Source organism: Amphiura filiformis, chromosome 7, assembly GCF_039555335.1.
Source record: "Amphiura filiformis chromosome 7, Afil_fr2py, whole genome shotgun sequence".
NCBI classification, from domain to species: domain Eukaryota; kingdom Metazoa; phylum Echinodermata; class Ophiuroidea; order Amphilepidida; family Amphiuridae; genus Amphiura; species Amphiura filiformis.
Window position 1 is genome coordinate 34,212,387 of NC_092634.1, and position 22,000 is coordinate 34,234,386.

Genomic DNA, 22,000 nt, shown 5'->3' on the forward strand with positions numbered 1-22,000 from the left:
ATGCATACATCAGTTTAGATCTGAAATCGACCAAGTAATAATGACACACGGGCAATTCTAAAACAACAACTTTTGCACAGAGTTCAATGGGATTTGAAAAGTAAAGTGGCAGTTGAAACTCCGGTGATAACACTTTTACGGTGCATGATGGGGCTTCCTTAAATCATCCTCTGGGTGCGTCCCTTATGTACAATGATATATTGCATTTTGATATTACAATGTACACCACATTTGATATTAGGCCTAAATTACATCACAAGATTACTTAACATTATAATTACATTGCGTTACATTACATTACATTATTACATTACATTGCATTGCATTGCATTGCATTGCGTTACGTTACGTTACGTTACGTTACGTTACATTACATTACATTACATTACATTACATTACATTACATTACATTACATTACATTACAAGTTTGCATTGCATTGCATTATATTGCATTGCATTGCAATTGCTATTAGAATACACTACATTACACTACCTTACATATATTCCAGCTCATTAATTTCTCTGGACCGTTGGATGCATTGAAATAGGTATTAGCATTTTACTTGGCTAGTTTTTATGCCCATCCAGTGAACATGGGCCTAATTTTACCCAGGACAATATGATGAGGTGTCACCGAAATTGGAAGAGATAATTACTTACCTTAGCATTACATTACATTACATTACATTACATTACATTACATTACATTACATTACATTACATACATTGCATTGCATTGCATTGCATTGCATTGCATTGCATTACATACATTACATTACATTACATTACATTACATTACATTACATTACATTACATTACATTACATTACATTACATTACATTACATTACATTACATTACATTACATTACATTACATTACAAGTTTATCGCGCCTACAATATCATGAATATTATGTAGACTTAGTTATCACGCCAGAATACTCCACCCCCCCTCTTGAGTTATCCCACACCTTTGGAAGGAACACGGGAGCTTATTTTATCTCAAAGGACCGATACCAACCCTCAATCCTTCTCCGGCTCTCGCGAGCACGAAAACCGTAAATATGTCCGTACTAAATATGGAGATGTCATATATTTATCGCGTCCAAAGTTTAATACCATAAAATTGTTTTTGTTATGATAGCAGCCGTATATGTACTCTGAACTTGATTTCGCTATTTGTTCTTTGTTTTGAGCATGTCCTGATATATCTCCAATATGGTACCTGGTACATCTATCTAAATATACGTGTGACGTGATCATAGACGCTCGAAATATACGTTAAGAATTCCCTATAAACATGATAATCACGAATCCCGGGGTAGCCCTACTATCTACTGCAGTCCGCGGTGGAGTTATTTCCCAACACTGATTGCGATTCGGGATCATGGGAACATTGTAAAATAACACATTTTGGCTTACACAACAATCCAAACGAAACGTTTTTCAACCGCAATATTTCACATGGTATTAAAGCCTTAATGTACGATTTCCGTCAAATTTTGATTTTGTTATTCTTTATTCAAAATGTTGAAATAATATTAGTAATAACTGACGGGAAGGGTTGCTGATCATTTTAGGTTGAAATAACAAGGTAAAGTGAAAGAAATCCTACTGGTTATTTTGGCCATTTAACACACAGTTCTATGGGAAGACATATCATAATTTTTAAATTATGATAATATGTCGAACTTTGCTCTGTTGACTTACAAAGACAGCAAATTTGGCCGATTCCATTTAGGTGCAAGATAGGACATGTGTAAACATTTCAAATATGCAAAAAATCAGGTTTGAAAAAAATTAACCAATTTCATATTATAAGATCGTACATTATGGCTTTAAACGAGACAACTCATGATGGGTTTTCCAATCCTACCAAAATCTTACTTTGGCTGGAGAAATAATTGGCAATGCTTTAAAAACATGAAAAACAAAAACATCATTGGCGCGCGGTTGTCTCATCGGATGGACATGTTTTGAAGTCAACTGGATTCTGTCAGATATCATGCGCGTATTGGGGGGGCTTTTGGGGCGCGAGCCCCCGGGGTAAAAGCAGGAGGGCCAAAACGAAGGGGCGACGGAAGAAGAAGGGGCGGCAAAACGAAGGGACGACGGAAGAAGAAGGGGCGGCAAAAAGAATTAGTAAATTAAAAAGGGCGGACAAATTGGAAATAGTATTAAAAATTGTGAAGAAAATGTACTCTACATCAAAATTTAGTTATGTTTATTGTTGGCTTTAAAATAAACAAAATCAGTGATAAATGAAAGTTGCTGTTCAAATTGACAAGTTCACAGTGACAGATCAAATGAAAAAATAGTTGGTCTTCGGGTGACAGAGCATATGTTCGTAAAAAATATGGGGTCTTTGGGTGACAGTGACGGTGAAAAGGGTTGTCTTAACAGTCATACATATACGCGTCACCTCCAAAGTGGGAGTGTCCCAAGGAAGAAGGCAGAAAAAATGAAAAAAATGATAAAGAAAAGAAAATTTAAGTTAAAAATAGGTAAATTATATGTATACATTGGTGTGATAGATGTTGGTATTGTAAGGCTCTAGAATGGAAATTATGTAAAATGACTCACATTAAACAACCGTGCGTGATCATTATTGTAGGCGCATCCGATATCGTACATCATTATCTGCTCCAAACCAGTACGCCTGCTCTTAAAGTGCCTTTAAGGGGGTACTACACCCCTGTGGTAAATTTGTGACTATTTTTGCATTTTTCTCAAAAAATAATAACACACATGGTAACAAAAGTTATGTATATTATTGGGGCAAGGAATCCAATTACTACACTGAAATTTCAGTGACTCACGACAAGCGGTTCAGTATATATGATCGGAAATGAGGTACATCCTAGCGGTACCTCTTTTCTTATCATAAATAACGAACCGCTTGTCTTGGGTCACTGAAATTCCAGTGTAGTAATTGGACTCCTTGCCCCTATAATATACATAATTTTGTTACCACTGTGATATTAGTTTATGAGAAAAATGCAAAAATAGGCACACATTTATCGAGGGGTATAGGAGATGGGGATGCATATTGCATATACCTTACGCAAATTGTCAACAACCCTCAAAATTCTACTACAAAACGAAATGCGAATGTGTTTGATTAAGGGGTTGAAATCAGTACACAATTGCTTCTGAATTATTATCAATTACCGTTAATTTATTTCTACAATCTATTGACAATACATTGACTCAAAATACTGAAAGTTGCATACTATTGCATGCCTATAAACTGTTTGCACACGGTATATTGTGCTCTTTGAGTTGAGGAAATAATTAACTTAAACGCGTAAAATGGAACCAATTCTAGTTTTATCATTTGAGGTGTAATGCCAAAAATAATTGGTTCCACTAATGTAGCAATACAAACTGCAAATTCAAATATCTCCACATAGCGCTCTGTACTATACGTCTTTGTAGTCAACGCACCTGCCCCAAATCGATTGCAAACTTTAGAAAATCCCATAGGAAAATTGCCGAAAACTGTTTGTACCCCCCCCATCAGACCCGGTGGCGAACTATTTTACCGTAGTTAACATTTGAATAGGGAGCCCGTTTAAGCAACTGTATACGTGGTGTCCCGCCTGCGAACTATTTTACCGTAGTTAACATTTGAATAGGGAGCCCGTTTAAGCAACTGTATACGTGGTGTCCCGCCTATTAGGGTTAGGGTTAGGGTTAGGGTTAGGGTTAGGGTTTGGGTTAGGTTTAGGGTTAGGGTTAGGGTTAGGGTTAGGGTTAGGGTTAGGGTTAGGGTTAGGGTTAGGTTTAGGGTTAGGTTTAGGGTTAGGGTTAGGGTTAGGGTTAGGGTTCAATATTGATCGGAGATAGGGCCTATATATACGTATTAACTAGTAATATAGTGTATCGTGTATATACGCTTTATTCCGTAATCAACAAGTATGATAGAAAGACGGCTTTCTGGCAGAACTACTCGTAGCATAGTGGTATAGCGTCTGACTATGGATCGATAGGTTGTTGGTTCGAACCCCGGTCAATCCTTGGTAGAATTTTAAATATAATATAGTTCGTTTCTTTTTGTTAAGTAAGAAGAAATACTTAGTAATAATGGCATGTGGAATCTAGCCTCATAATACATGTAATACTATACATTATGTATTATAAGTTTCTCCTATTCAAATGTTAACTACGGAAAAAAAATTCGCGTCCGGGGTTAACAGCTTTCCATTTGGTGATATCTGAACTGATATCTGTATTAAAATTATCATCCCAACTTGTACCAATCATTCCTGAGCGTCTTCAATTCCTTGACGACTAATATCAACAGCGCCTGCAACTGCAGCCATTATAGCAACAAGGACTTCTTCAACTTTGGCGAGGAAATTTTGTAGCAGGTCAGACACTGATTATGCAACCAGATCCTTGTCGATAGGGATATTGTAGTGTGGCTTATCAATGCGAATGCGAATGTCTTTGCACTCTCGTACTCCCTGTTTGGCTACTCTTCGGATGCTAGTGCCTATAACAGTTTCAGTATAACTTCTCCTTTCACTTGCAACGGAATATGATAATACTAGAATAACCTTGTAATGAACGAACTAGAAGCTAGCTCTCTGGCAAAGTTTGTTTGCAGTTCTTCATTGAGTCACCTACTACGATCAGCACGAGTTAATGTGATTTCCAAATGTGTGCAGCATTCTAGAGCTGTTCGTGTAGAAATTGGCCTCGTCTATTATGCAAATTTTACAGAGCATCCTCTGCGGTCACTGCTGAAGCTCTGAAGTAGCCAAACCTCCTCCGTGGACAGAGTGAAAAGTTGTGAGTCGATTGAAATATTATTATCGGTTTATTACAGCTAACGATAAATGATTTCCTAACATATAAAAATATATTTGATCTACATTTCAGAAATAGGACAAAACGAGGGCGCAATGAGGGTTCTGTTTTGGGGACACCCTGTTGTTATAAGTGTTCTTTATTCAATTAATTGAGATCGTGCCAAAAAACAAAATGATTTTCATAAAAATTGCTGACCGAAGCAGTTCTTTAAAATTAACATTACGACTAATGGATACCTACCATTTTGATACAACCAACACTTATTGGCGGTCCATTCTCCGATAAAGTGTTCAAGTCTCAGGAATAACAAAATACCAACCACTAAGAATTCGTGAAAATCATTCAGAATCGTGAACTTTAGTGAATTAGAATTAGTGAACTAATAGTTTCAGAACACAAAACAATGCATGGGTGATTTTTCAACAATACATTTTTGAGCATTATTACTTGTACTTATTGGGGTAACGTATCTGTGGTAAAGTATCTGTGAAGCCCTTTCCCACCTTTGTCTTAATCGTGCACGTGTAAAAACTTACCGACTTCATACCCATACTTGATCAGTCATCATCCAATGTACTAAAGACTGGTATGGTATTTGGCTTCATTTATCACAGCGTTTTTTCCGAGTGGAGTAGAATTTAGGTAACGTATCTGTGACACCATTAACGTAACGTCAGGACTTTTTGCCATTAATAGACCTGATTTTTTTTACTTTGAAACCATTGTGTTGTGTACCATATATATAATATAACTATGGAGCCTGCTTCATCCATCACATAATAATTATGAGAATATTCATCTAGCCAATTTGAATTCTATTTTTGTTAAACAAACGCGAATTTTCAGGTTATGTACCAACTCTACGTGGCTGGCTCACACATCACCTTTATTTTCTCAGCTAAATACCTTGAATATTTTTAATATTCATAAACTTATAAAAGCTTTATTTATGTATAATTTCAGTATTAACAACATGCCTTGTAATTTTGCCAATTGTTTTGTTAACAACACGGCCATCCACAATTATTCATCGAGTTTGTTTCGTCCTGCAATATTCAAATATGATTTGCCTCTTTGGCAATTGAATACATGAATACAAAACCCACCCAAGTCCATGGGAAGTAATTTTGAGAGAAAAACCTGTGTATCATTTTAATTCCTTCAGTTAGATTTACCTGGTCAATATGGTAAGTTTTGCGTGCAAATGAGTGGATTAACCTGTATTAGGTATGACAATCATATACAAAGACAACAATGTTAGAATGAGATTACCACTAGTAAGATAATACAAAATAAAGCACACAGGTATGTATAATGTTGATAAGCATTCTGCCATGTAATATAAACCACACACTTTCCTTTATTAAACCCATTTTTTTTATAAAGTCACTCTCTAGCAATGAATGTGTTACAAGTGGACGTTTATACATACTGGAGTTCAATCAATGTGTTACAAGACTCAAATCGTGGAATTGGGTGATTCTTTCATACATGCTATTTTTCACATGCTCAATAGACACAGAGGATGAATTTGAGTTGTTCTTTCATACATATGACAGGCCTATGTATAGCAGCAATTTCCCATGCTTAACTCAATTTGGCCAAAGTATGGACTTGGGTGGGTTTTGTATTCATATATTCAATTAGAAAATACCGTTGTGATCTGATGCTTATATCAACGTCAAGAGCACAGTCCTAGCTCTCAAATACCGTTTGTTCTGTTCAATTTGCTTGTTTTAATCTCGAGATATGTTTAGTTAACCACAAGGTAAAATCACAATTGTGCCACTTTTACTATAGGAAGAGGGCTGTACATGTAAATCAATGATAGCATCAAGTTTACCAAGAGTTCCTTCGTGAAATCAAAAGAATGCATCAGTTACACAACAATACAAAATTGTTTTTACTGTTTTATCATGATACAGGTATAATTATTCTCTTTTCCCACTTACAACAGATTAAAAGAAAATAAATATTTCACATTATGCTGTAAAATTAAATACATGTGCATGTCCATGATTTTATCATGATAAATACTGTTCTCTTTGTCCTCAAGACATGTTAAAATACAAACAAATAGTGCCCATTTATAGGTTAATGAACGCGTATTACTTGTTGTGAGAGAAATTAGACAAAATAATAGCACGCGCGCAGAGGTTGATGCGTCTAATGTACGAGCCCCGAAGGGGGGGGGGGGTACATTAGACGCTTCCACATCAGCTATCACTGATTTACATGTACAGCCCTCTTCCCTAGTAAAAGTGGCACAATTGCGACTTTACCATTTCGTTGTTAACTAACAATATCTCGAGATTGAAACAAGCAAATTGAACAGAACAAACGGCATTTGATAGCTAAGACTGCGCTCTTGACCTTGATGTAAGCATCATGTCATAACAATATTTTCTAATTTGGAAAGAGATCGCTTTTCACTTGCACAATTTGTTTTGAGACAGGCTGTAGTCTCAAAGACCTGTTGGAAAACTTTAATAACCTGTGCTGTGATGTTTTATACTTTAGGCATGATACCTGTAATCCATTATATGCGCGCATGTTTAGCGTGCAGGGACACATTATACGGAACGCACCTTGGCTGGCGACATGGAGGAAAACAATGGATATGCATAATCAGCTTTATTGTTTTATACTTTCTAGGCATGTTAAAACTTCTGGCCCCACACATTTCTACATTTCTGCATGTCTGCATACGACTTGAAACTATAGGCGTCACAGATTTGGGATTTGAACACTTTATCGGAGAATGTGCCTGCCAGCATGTTCTAGTGGTACGTGATCTGCATCAGATAAAGTAACCCCACCCATTGCACACGGAGAACCTCACCTTAGGAGGTTGCCATCCTTAACCCTAACCCAACCCGTTTTTTGTTTTTTGTTTTTTTGCTATCGGAAGGAAAAGAAGAAACGAAAAAAGAGAGAATACATACACAATATACATTACGGGAAGATTACAGAAGATCACCGACCTGTAGTCACGGAGGTTATGCTGCCCCGGGCAGCGACTCTCTGGGTATATAAGCTGATTGCGTCATCAAGTCACGTAGAATGCATGCACGCACTGTGGTTTTAATAGTGAGCGTTAGGGACCGATCGTTATTTACGGCAGGGGGGGGAATGGGTGTTTTGGCAAAAATATCGACAAAAATTTCGCGTTCCCCCCTCGCGTCCGCTCAAAATTTTCGCGTTCCCCTTGTTTTCCCAATTTTCTCCATTTAAAATTTAACAATCCCCCCTCCTGGTTCAACTAAAATTTCAGGTTCCCCCTCAAGACCACAAACAAATTTCGTGTCCCCCCCTAAATTTACCCATTCCCCCCCCCTGCCATAAATAACGATCGCTCCCTTAGTGATACTCAATTCACTTAGGGTTAATCAGTTTTAAAGATTAATAATTATATAAGATCCATTTACATGCTTCAATCCTAATCTTAATTTAAGCGATGGAAAAAAGACATTATGTCCCATTGTGCTATTCCGTTTAAAATCCAAACTCTCTCTGTAGAAGATTTAGCCACAGAGAGAGTTTGTTCAACAGAGGAAATACGAACTCTTGTTTTAGAAGATATCGGTAAAGCCACATACATGGGAAGTAGAGGTTTCAAAATAATTAACAACCAATTTCATATGAAAATAATAAATACCTTTCTCAAAGTAAAATCAATGGAAAAACAAGTTAATAAAGACAAGTCTTTAATACAAATTGACAGTTTCAAGGAAATGAAAGAGGAAAAGCAGTTACACACCAAATGATATGTAATAGGGAAACTAAATGAGAGTCTGGTCCATTAGTTGTAAGTAGCAATAAATCTAATCAATGCTACTTTATTCAAATAGTTGCCACGCTTATTAACCATTTCTTATGTTCTGACGTAATCGACGCTTCAATTTTCGAAGTTCCGTATTTAATGTATGCACTAACCATGCTAACGACCTTCCAGTATTCAACTGAACAGTCTATAATATCGAATTGATTAATTCGAATTAAACAAATCATCGAGTGGCCATGGGCAGCGCCATTAGACATGTTACAAACTACCAAGTGATAGGTGATGGACCGTACACACACAAATGAATAGGCACTTTTTTGATAATTTTCACCAAGGTTACTCAAAACTTACCTAGCTAATTTATTATAAACCGAGGGTCTCTGCCTTTTTAATATGTTATGAAAAACTTAATTTAGAAAATATTTACCGACGGAAATAAAAATCCATCGACGGATAGTCTTTTTATGCTCTCACAAACTTGGAAAAAAATCTGAAAAATCCAAAATTTTGGTCTAAAAATTGGCCAAGGTTACTGCTGTCCCATTCAAAAGCACAGGAAGACCACCTGCAGCGTTGAGGTCAACTTTCTAGACTTCCTGTCTACTGGCAGTAATGGCTACTACCCAGTGTTAACATCAATGCATTGTTTAATTCGAATTAATCAATTCGATATTATAGACTGCTGAATTAAACTGTAAATCTGAGAAAGGCAGCAAATATTCTGTCCAAATTGAGGGTTGACTAAAACCAATTGCCAAAATTATGATAAATTTTGTAAATTGGTATCGTTGTTGGATATATTTATTTAACGACGTACGGGTATGGTTCGTTGCATATAGACGAATCCAACGAGCCAAGTCATGGTCAGGATTTGGTCGGCCATTATTGGGTCCCCGCAGCACCAAACTGGTGTTGTGACTGCCCAATTGGGTGGATTAAAGCCGCTTAACATTCGATGTTAGATTCTTTTGTGTTGTAAACTGTCATCATTCTTTTGTCTACGTGTAACACGGGTGATAGAATGCAATTTAAAATACCCTCCAAGGCCGCATCATTTCACATTTTAGGTGAGATGGAACCGACGGGGACCCAGCTTTGGCTGCCATTGAGGTGTAGGAATGCGTGAAATTGGATTCGTCTATAGCTAAACTGACATGTGTTTATAGATAGAGAACAATACAATCCCAATATGTAATGCGATCAAGCAAAATCAGTCGGAACTCGGAAATATTGATTTTGAGATACAGGCAAAAAAATAGAAATATTTCCTTTTGTTTCCAGTTGTTTTGGAAACTCTTTAATTGCTCATAATCTCTGGAACTGGTTTTTCAATTTCAGTGGGGTTTTCTGCAAAATCCACCTTTGTAAATGCTTTTTACTATCCTATAAGAAACTGAAAATTTAATATTTCCAAGTTCTGACTGATTTTGCTTGATCTTATCACATATATATATATATAAAAAGAACTGCTTCGTTACGGATGTCTACAACATTAAATCTTAAAAAGATTACATAAAAGTCGTTTAAGGTTTGACACTATTTTAAAGTGTTGCGATTTGGTAGTTCACAGCATCTTGCGAATGGTAGTGAGCTTTAGCAAAAGTCGCATTGCTCATTTCATAGCGAGTGTGTAGAAGAATTTAAATATCACAGATATACTTTTGTAGGTCCTGTGGTTTTTTAGTTATGTTGTAGGTGGGCTGAAACACCTGTAACACTTACATAAACGTACATAACTCATTAACAACGATAAATCAAGCAAGGTTTAAAAGTATATGGTTTGTAGAATAATATATTGATTTACATAATGAAAATCGTTATTTTTTGGCTGCTTCGACCAACTGTACCTTATCTACCCTTGGTTATACTGTTTTCGCCAATATTTGCAGTGGAGTACAGTTGATATTTTTAATCCAAAACTGTTAACGACGGGATAAAGCCTGAAAATTCTCTTGTCTCGATTTTGAAAAGGACAGATTATCATCTCCATCTCGACGGTTTCGGCAATAAAACACATCAATAAACGCTTGTCGATAAAATGAACTTGTTACATTATACACAATTGGATTTACTACACTATTAACGTAGAGTAAGAAACGAGAGAGAATCAAAGCAATGCCACTGGCTTCTTCCGTGAAGAATCCTTTTCCGGTTTGCTTTAGGATGTTATCAATTGAAACGATACGCAGTCCTGTTTGACAGATAAAGTATATCACACCATTTACGATTAGAAGTCTCGCCACTTGATTACGAACCTGAAGCGCTCTAGTCTGTGATTCTGGCATACCGCTTGCAACAAGTTCAACATTACGTCGGCGTAACACTAGCATTATTCGAATATACATGTAAAGATTTAAAATCAAGCCCAAGATGAATTGAACACCTTGACAAACCTCGGTGATCAGGTAGCTTTTTGGATCGGCAGCAGAACAAAATCCGATTTCTTTCGGTAAATTTCGAGAGATTTTAACGTCACCCCAGTAGACGCAGAAACGGACCATCTTTCCATATCGCGGCGTAACACAAGCGCTTACACCCAAACTGAATATCCAAGTAAATATAATAAATTTCCTTGTGCGTGATTTGGTGTTGATTTTACGATGCCAAAGAGGATGACATATAGCATAATATCGCTCTAAAGTCACCAAAGTTACCAAAAACATTGACGCTAAATAAAATGTAATCGCTGCTAAGAAATTAAACGAACATCCTAGACTGTGTGTAAATGACGTGGTGAATCGCACTGGTGAATTGATATAATCGCAGATGTAGACTACGACTGAAAGAGTAACAAAAAGGATATCGGCTACAGACAGGTTTACCAAGTAGCTGTTTGTTATGGTGTGAAGACGCGGGGTTTTGAAAACAACGAATATAAAAGCAGAATTGCCGACAATACCGATAATTAAAAGTAACGGCAAACTTAAAAGTGCGTAATTTTCAACATCAGACCGAAGCCACTTCTTTGCCAAATATTCCGAGGATAAATTTAGCCATGGAAAACCGGAGCAAGTTGTTTGGTTGTCTTGCGTAGACGACATCGTTAAAATACTGGTGAGTCCTAAGCGTGTCAAAGTGACATTAAACATTGTTAAATACCTCTGCTAAAGAGGCGTAGAACAAATCTAACGAAAGAGAAGGCGTGGAAATTAGTAAACTTGACATTAAAAATCTTTTAAAGAGCTCAAGGTGGGATTCTAATCTGTATTAAGTTGAATCAATGTGTGTATTTTGAGCATGGCACATTAACATCATCGGAAGTAACCTTGAAGGCCGATTACTAAATTGCAAGTTTAGTCACGCCATATATAAAAAACAAACCCTTGAAACAGAAATGTATTCACGTCATCAATATTTGTTAATGCACCAGCAATAACCAAATTGCTACAGTCTTTAGATGCTTAACTGCGTTTGATTTGACCACATGCGCTGCATTAGTAGATTCCGTGTGTATTTGCTTCCAATGACTAAGTCAATGATGGCAACCACAATTTAGAATGTATATTGCTTTTAAAACAGCTGACGAAAATAACATTATTATTCTTTTTACATATGCCTCATAGGATTATCGCAATTATCTACAATCCTGGTTGAAAAATGTTGCCACACCAGAGCGTTAATTAGTGGCCAACATCCTTCTCCGCTTCCCTATTGCAATGTTGATTTGCACGTAATCGTCATCATTTCTATTTTACAGTCTCCTGTTACGAGTCGCTTAATATGACTAAAGGTCAAAAACACCTTTTCCCAAATTCACTTCAGAATGCACAACAAAACACACTGATTAATTAAGTTAACATATCTGAGTATTTTAAGTATGGTTTAACAATATTTTAGTAAGTCAACATAAACACATATAACTACAATCAAATACACTGTTTAATACTTCTACTTAGCTACAATCTTCTCCAAAATTGTGCTATTTTCACCTTTCACACAATTTATTCAGGAAACAGACCTGCATTGCATTGTATTGTCCCCCTGTTTCCACTTACTTTGACAGAGGTGTTGTTTCATAAACCACACTTCAGCAAGTCGACAGAAGAATATCATTTCTTTCTTGGAAGAGGTACGCACTTTGGCGTAAGCTAGATCTTCTCCGATATTACTGGCAGGTAGTTGTACACTGACTACATAAAATATTTCTAGTTTGAAACACATTAAGCTAGCCCAAAGCAACACTATAGCCTGTGAGGAACTATGTTTACATTTTCTTATACCAAGCATAGAAAAAAACATTCTATTAATAGCCAATTACTACCTTCACACTATGATGTAATCTGGGAAATTCTCAAGTCTTAATTATAACATTAACCTTTCACATGACATCACTACCTGAGGTGATTCCCATATGATCCAAAGTTAGATATGATTCAATTTGCTTTGATCAAATTGATGTAGAGGGGGAATTCCCAGACATGTCATCACTCATGAAATTGGTAAACAATGATAACCAATCAAATTAAATTTATTACGTCCCTTCGATGGCGAATTTATCAGTTTTAAAGATTAATATTATTATAAGAGATTAATTAACTAGATTCATTCCAAAGCTTAATTTAAGTGATGTAAAGAATGACTGTGATGACATTGTGTCCCAATGGGCTATTCCATTTGAAATCCAAACTCCCTCTGTGGAACATTTAGCAAGTAACATTTAACAAGTCTTCCAAAGAGGGAGCAACGGATTAAAATAGAATAGACAATTTGGTAACCATTTGAAATACTCACTCCACTTGAGGAAAAAAATAGGTAAATCTATATACTCGTACATGGGGAGTACAGGTTACAAAATACCGATTTTGTATTTAAAAAGGCAGTTCCTATTCACTTGGAGTTCGCTGCTAAATACAAAAAAGGTGAATGTACAAAATACGTGCATATAACGGCTATCCCGTGGAATGTTAAACAAAGATGAAAGGAGGAATGGCAATAACATATGAACACCAGTATTGAACCTAAAGTGATAATCCGAATCGCAAAATATCCTAGCAAATTGATATACATCCATTTTTCAACGAACAACGTAAATTTAATGGAAAATAAATTATTAGTTTAAAGGACAAGCTTTGACAAATTGACATTTTTAAGGAAATTACCGGGAGTAATTAAGGATGGTTTTAACCCTGGAATTGTGGAAACTAGCAAAGCAGATGTGCAGTTAATTCAAAATTCTGTTGATTTAAAAAAAATTCATCATGGCAATGTATAAAAATATAGTGTGGCCAGTAGCTTCATGACTTGAATGATTCTGATTGTCAACTTTAAAAAAATAACGAGACGGTAGTTTGGAGCACTAATAAATATGTTCAAATAACAAAATTATATCTTCTAAAATGTTTTCGCCAGTATTTATAGTGGACCAAAATTAATATTTTGAATCCAAACTGCTAACGACGCGATAAAGCCTGAGCATTATCTTGTCTTGACAGCCTATTATCTCCATCTCGACGGTTTCGGCAACAAAACACATCAATAAACGCTTGTCGATAAAATGAACTTGTTACATTGTACACACTTGGATTTACTACACTATTAACGTAGAGTAAGAAACAAGAGACAATCAAGCAATACCACTGGCTTCTTCAGTCAAAAATCCATCGCTGGTTTGCTTTAGGATGTTATTCAATGAAACGATACGCAGTATGGCGCTTTAACATCAAAACTAAATTCCATCTTTCTTTCAAGTTTAGTTGTATATTAAAGACGCAAAAAAATAAGGCATCAGTTACTTTCAGCCCTGTATATTCTAAACAAAGAAGAGAGATATGTCAAAATTTGAACCAGCAGCCTGTTGCATCTTTAAATCCGGATTTAAGACTTCATTAGAATAATTAGTTGAAACCGGTTAAAAAATAAAGACACTGTGATCCAAAATCCCAAGAAAGATCCAAATTCAAAAGTTGCAGATTGCTCCATTGGATGCCTTATTATTGATTTGTAAACAAATCGTTCTCGAACAATAGAACTAGCGCCGTGCTTTCCATTGATAAATATCGAGGGTTGAGAGCCAGAAAGCTTTAACTCACAATCACCTGATCCCACAAAATGAGCATAAAGTCGCCAGGGCATTATAGAAGATACAGTCCATTAATCATGACAAAACATTGAAAACAAAAGACATTGTCCAGGAAATAATTGACTTTTGAAGACCAAAGCAAGGAGCTAACTTTATGTTCATTTTGAGAGAGCTGGTCATAGTGAGTTACGGCTTTTTGGTTCTGAACCCTCGATATGCAACTTTCGATTTCGTTCGGTCCTTGGGTTTTTGATCAACGTTCCTTTAATTCTCAACTGATTTCAATGAATGAGGTCTTATTAAAAGAATCTCCACTATCCCCGTGGTTTATCTGGTAATGGCGAGGCAGATGATCCATGATAAAGAGCTCGTTACAGTCGGTTCCGACCAGGGTAACGTTAGGATAAACAGTTGAACATGATTGGTACTGTAATTCTTTTGCTGTCTGTATGTCACAAACCCTGAACAGAAAATGAAGTTTATTATGTTTATGCACTCGAAATAACCAATTATGCTAGAGTGTTTTGCTTAAGGTGGTACTACACCCCTGGCCGCCAATTCTGTGCCTATTTTTTGCATTTTGCTCAAAAATTATAGCGCATAGGTGACAAATAAGATATGTATATTATAGGGGCAAGGACTACAACTACTGCACTGGAAAATTTATTTCAGCACAGACAACAGTTGTGGGCTTACAGTCAAAAATGAGGGAAAACCATTATTTGATCAATAAATCAATAACTACTTGCTTTGAGTTGCTGAAATGTCAGTAGGCCTACAGTAGTTGTAGTCCTTGCCCCTATAATATACATATCTTACTTGTCACCAATGCGCTATAATTTTCGAGAGAAATGCAAAAATGGGCACAAAATTGGCCAGGGGTGTAGTACCCCCTTTTAACTGTACTTAATTTGCCCACGTTCACTGCGTATATATTAGTTAAGTAGATTTCCGCGCATTTATTTCAATTAATTTGATGACACAAAGTGAACCGCATTTAGAATGCATCAGCTTTGATTTAATATAATTTAAAACCAGGAGTTTTCCATTCTTGCATAAGTCATGTAAGTTGTGTGCAGTTGAAGGTGAATCGATCTTTTTGGTAGAAATGTTGGTTAAATCCTTTTCAACAACTAAACATGCTAAATATCATAGTCAATAAAATGGTGGATTAGATTCATGAGTTTCAGATAATTTTAGTTAAGCAATTATTCCAGTTAATTAGACAGCTGCTGACGGATATATCTCAAAATCAATATTTCCGAGTTCCGACTGATTTTGCTTTTATATATGACCTAGATTCTTTCTAGTTTTCTAGTTTCCTATATATATTTTTCTAGTTTTTGACCTGTGTCACTCCTCATGAGCTATAATGTTCACTCCAACCTTTTTTATATAAAAAATGTAAAGTTGTTTAAGGGTAGACGAGATATTGTTGGTCGAAATAGGCAAAGAAACTCGATTTACGTTATCATTATGGATGTTTTGCAAATGTTCATTCTACAAATCATATACTTTGAAAAGTTGTTTGATTTATTGTTGTTAATGAGTTATGTACGTTTTACAAAAGTGTTGTAGTTTCAGCCCTCTTTGCAACATAAATCAAGAACCACAGGACCTATAAAAGTATATCTGTGATATTTGAATTATTCTATACACTCGCTATGAAATGATCAATGCAAGTTTTGCCAAAGCTCACTACTATTCGCAAGCTGCTGTGAAATACCAAATCGCAACAGTTTAAAAAACTAAACAAGATTAAAGTTTGACCAAAATCGTAACTACGGTTGGTTATATATCCTTCTATTAAGAAATTTAACCCATAACCCATTCAACCCATAACCTTGAGTGCATACATGCAGTTGATTAGAACACAGTTATTTCCATGGAGCTATTAATGATGGAATAGCAATAGATTATGTAACCCATTGTTCTCTTGTGCCGATTTGATTTCCAACAAGCTTTTCATCGAAAGGTACCTTTTGTTCGGGACAAAGGGCTTCCACCATTAAATCGGTAAGCCGATCTGACAGTGTATTAACGCTTTACCTAGCAGGCTACTGTCAATAAGTGATCAAACGAAAGTCGCGTGAAAGCGCCTACTGGAACGAAAAGTACCCTTTGTTACCATACAACCCAAGGGTGTGATTGCGTAGCCGTAAGCACAAAAGGCACACATTAGCCGCCGATGTACAGTTCGTTGTCACCCACTGACTTTAGGTGCAGGTGCTTCATTTAGATAAATTGAATGCGTTTGCTGATCGAGTACACGTCAGAATGTATTAAGGCTGCCATGTCCGCATGTCTATAGAACTGTATAATGGTAATAGCTACGTATATATGTAACATAAGAAGTACCGGTAATAGGTGCCACTGGGGCTTCGCCCCTGGACCCCACCTGTTCAATAATTGTGTTCATTAACTTCATTCTTGCGCCCCGGCTACACGCTCGCAGAAAATATTTCAAATAACAGTTCACGTTCCCAGAAAGGAAATTATTTTTCGCTGCCCTGGTATAGGCCTATATAAAGGTTGTTTCACAAATTGACATTTTATTTTATTTTAAGAAGGATATTGGCATAAACAGTGGCGAACCGAAGGGGGGGGGGGGCAGTTCTTCTTTGAGAGGTCTTGGGAGGGGATGAGAGAGGAAGAGTTGGAGGAGGGGATATGAAGAATGAGAGAGGGACTGGAGGAAGAGAGAAAAAGGAAGAAATGAAGAGAAATAAATAAATAGAAGTAAATAAATAGAAAGGTAAGGAAAATGATAGGAATGAGATGGGGGGAAAGTAAGAGGGGATGGAGAAGGGAATGGAGAAAAGAAGAGGGAGTGATTCTTTAGCAAGGAAAGAATAAGTACAGAGAAAGGAAAAGAAAGGAATGACAAAGGGATGTACACTCTCATGAATATTGATTGGCAACATTTTCCAATATGTCAGCGCTCAAATCGGACATAATAGAACAATAGACCATGCAGTGCGTTCGGCCCTGATTTGGTAAAACGATCTAACTTGAAATTTGGACATTTTGAGATAAATCCATATCATGGGTAATGTAAGGGCGCTCTTTCCATTGGTGACATCCTAAAATCACCCCCATGCCACCAAATAATGAGATTTTTATATTTTCCAAGACATTAGATCTGTTTAATAATTTATTTTATTCAAAAAGAAAAACGTCAAGTGTTCAAACTTTAAAGCTCTTTTTCTCGAAACGGCGATTTTAATTTCAAGTTAGATCATTTTACCAAATCAGGGCCGCGTTGGGTATTTCAGCCATTTGCTCACTCAACTTCATCTTTCATAAATTAATATTGCAAGATAATTTGGGGGTATTTAGCAGTTTTACAATTTTTAATTGGAAGCAACACAGAAGGGTGACACAAAGTGACAAATTTCAAGTTCATTTTGCTTCATATTCCGGCTGAGTGTCCACATACGCGGGAAAATTGAGACTATACAAGTAAGTACAAATTGAATGTTGTGTGTCTTACAGCTCCTGTCTTTGGCGTCACGACATAATATGTCAACTTGTAAGTCCCAGTCTTTTATCATTGGAGACATGTCTACGTGCAAGTAATTACATACATTGTCAAACCTTCTTGTGAAGACTCCATTTTTGCAACGTGCAAAACTTGCACGTGCGGTTTTATGTCAGTCTTGACATCTCCAGTCGAATGTCATGTTTGTAAGGCGCATAAACATTTTATTGTACGGTTGGAAGAAATGACAAAGTTTCATTAAAGTTTCTGTGCTTGGTTTTGCTTTCGGTATGAATCCATCTGAACCAGGGCAAAAATGTTTTGGTATAAAGCACAGTCGACGGTTTGCATTTAATCGAAACATTTTGTGTTGAAAAAACGGTTGTAAATCTAGAAATTGTTCAACTTTTTGAAGCCAAAATGATACATTCTGCAGCAATTTGTCGTAATCAAGAATGAAAAACTTTTCTCTCGGGTAATAATCTAGCCAATTGCTAAAATGCTTAGCGTACAAACTTGTATCAATTATCTCGCTGTCTACATTGACCTCTCCGTCTTGCCGTAGTACTTCATTTTCGAAGCGTATTCCTTCACTTTGTTCCGTCCTGTTCAATAAACCAGGGCGTTTTGATTTCTTCCCCAAATTGTGTTTAAATTCAGAAATCGATCGTTTGACTGGGTCTTTAACTAAAAGTATAAATTTAACATGGTCTGGCAAATCTTTGACCATGTTAGAAGGCGCATCTTTTGTCCTAATATATCTCGGGGTTTTCTCAAAGGATAACATTTCTGATGATGCAAACATCATACGTGATCTATAGTAATCAATTCCTTTATGGTATTTCCAATCGAAGAAGTGAACTTCGCCGTCCAGTGCGCGAACGATTTGAGGATGATTAGTAAAGAATTGTTGAAACATCGTTGTACCAGACTTCTTGACTCCAATATTGACGACATCTGGAAGACGCTGCTCGTAGCCACAGAGATTCAACATGTCTTTCAAAGCCTTCCAATTTGCAGGTAAAGTTAGATTTTGAAAAACAGGATAATTTAGTTCCTTGATCCAATTCCACAAGCTACTTGACATTGTTCGTAATCTGCCAATAACTGCATTGATATTTTGTTTTAGATGTGGGTCGCACTCTACGTAATAAGGTATATTCTGACGTCGATCTATGTTTGGACAATTTGGTGATGTAGACTTCAACTGCTGCAGGTAAGAAGATTTCGTCATCCAGTTAACATCGCACGACATGTTGGAAGGAGAACGTGATACCGTGTCTCCCAGGACACTCGGTGTCATTCTTTCATATTGACTCCCATAATATACGTCAAAGTTATTTCTTTCATTTACCATACCTTCCAATCCTACATCTGAAGACTCTGACGTAAGTGATGATTTCTGTTCTGAAAATTTCGTTGCGCCAGGTTTGTGTATCGTCAATGGTAACTTATCAGCAGGTCTACTAAGACGGTTTCGTATTGATGCCCTTTCAAACGTAAGACCATACATCATGTAGAGCATTGTTACAATGATTGTTAATAAAAGTGCACTCATGAATACAGTACGTTTCCTACAAGTGAAACGCAAAGTACCCTGGAACCCCATCATACTTTTGTAACCACCAGTGAGTATCTAATCATAAAGCTTCATATGGTTTCATGTAGTATCGCCGATGTTTAATGCTATTAAATGTGAAGTGTAAAAAGTGTCATGCGCATGACTTCAGCTGCTAGTATATCATCACTCTGCTACGATAACTCATTTTTTATGGTTTTGAGAAAAAAATACAAAATATGGTTCAAGCATGCATATAAAACATATTTATTCACCATTATTTGGACAAGAACACATGATAGTGAGATTAATTAAAAGGAATTATCCGAAACGATTAGGGCGATTACATACAATGTGGCTTTCAGCGGTTTTGGCCTGTCACAAAATAGGCATAATACAAAATGTTTTAAAACATTTTTAATGGGTTATATTTTTGGTTTTCGTTTTGATAAAAACATTTTAATAACATTAAATGTCGGGTTTTATAAACGTCATGAAAATGTTTTGTATGAAAACAAACTACAACAATATTCCTATAATGTTATTCTTTTATTTTATGCCAAATGTCATGAAAACGTTTAAGGTTAAATACCACTAATTATGTATTACACGGGTTTCAATGGGAAAAAGCCTAATTTCGGGTGGAATTTTCTCATATTCAGAACTCTCACAGTTCAATTAATTAAAAGGAATTATCCGAAACGATTAGGGCGATTACATACAATGTGGCTTTCAGCGGTTTTGGATAAGAACACATGATAGTGAGATTAATTAAAAGGAATTATCCGAAACGATTAGGGCGATTACATACAATGTGGCTTTCAGCGGTTTTGGCCTGTCACAAAATAGGCATAATACAAAATGTTTTAAAATATTTTTAATGGGTTATATTTTTGGTTTTCGTTTTGATAAAAACATTTTAATAACATTAATTGTCGGGTTTTATAAACGTCATGAAAATGTTTAGTATGAAAACAAACTACCACAATATTCCTATAATGTTATTCTTTTATTTTATGCCAAATGTCATGAAAACGTTTAAAAGTGTTTTGCTACAACAATATTTCTAAAATATTATTGTAAAATGTTTTTAGCAAACATTTTATGCCAAATATTTTGTCAACACTTGAACAACATTATGTTAGAAAATGTCGCAGCAAGTTTTCAAAAAATGTGTTTGAATGTTATGAAAACGTTTTATACCCTTATATACCCTTTATTCCCTTTATATAATCCGACGTTTTCTAGCAACCTTTACTATCGATTTGCGAATAATGTCGAAACGTTTTGTATTTCATGGAATTCGGTATATTTCTAACGCTGTTTACAACATGTTTTTAGCAAACATTTTATGCCAAATATTTTGTCAACATTTGGACAACATTATGTTAGAAAATTTCGCAGCAAGTTTTCAAAAAATGTGTTTGAATGTTATGAAAACGTTTTATACCCTTATATACCCTTTATCATGTTTATATAATCCGACGTTTTTTAGCAACCTTTACTAACGTTTTGCGAATAATGTCGAAACGTTTTCCATTTCATGGAATTCGGTATATTTCTAACCTGTTTACAACACAAGTCAACAGCTGCAGTTTGCACCATTGCGTCAGCTGTAGTATTCATTCATTCATTCAATTTATTCACACATGCTAGGCCTACATAGAGAAATGTATCTGAAACATTTTACAAATTATATGATTAAATAGCAAATAACAAATACAATTTCCGAAATCATATATTGGAACAAATTTATATTAAATATTTACATAGAGAAATGTAGCTGAACTAATATACAAATTTTAATAATTAAATAGCAAATCAATTAATGATACATATTGTACAAAGTTTTAAGACATACGAAATAATGAAATTCATTTTAAGATCATGTGCATTATAGTTTCACGAGAGTGCCTAAGATTTTAACAAATATGATAAGAAATTGTGAGTATGGGGTACCATGTACAGACAGCACAGCACAAGGCAGGACAAGAAGAGATAGGGTTATGGCGGGATAATATATGCCAGGACATAATAAAATATTATACAATGTAGGACTATTCATCAACTTGTTTGCTAAGTCATATTAATTGTCAAGGTAACCCCTCACAAACCAAAAATTACCTCACAATAGTCATTTGCATACTTAATCACTGTTAATCTATATGTATAATGTTCAATGCAGAGGAACGCGTAACGTCTAATCCACGGCAATGCATTCCAAAATACAGCCTGTCTCAAACAAAAGTTGTGCACGTTTGTTTTATTCATTTTGGTTTCGGCAATCCAGAGATCTGCTTAAATTTTTTTTAAAATGTATGAAAACCCTTTTTTGCCACTT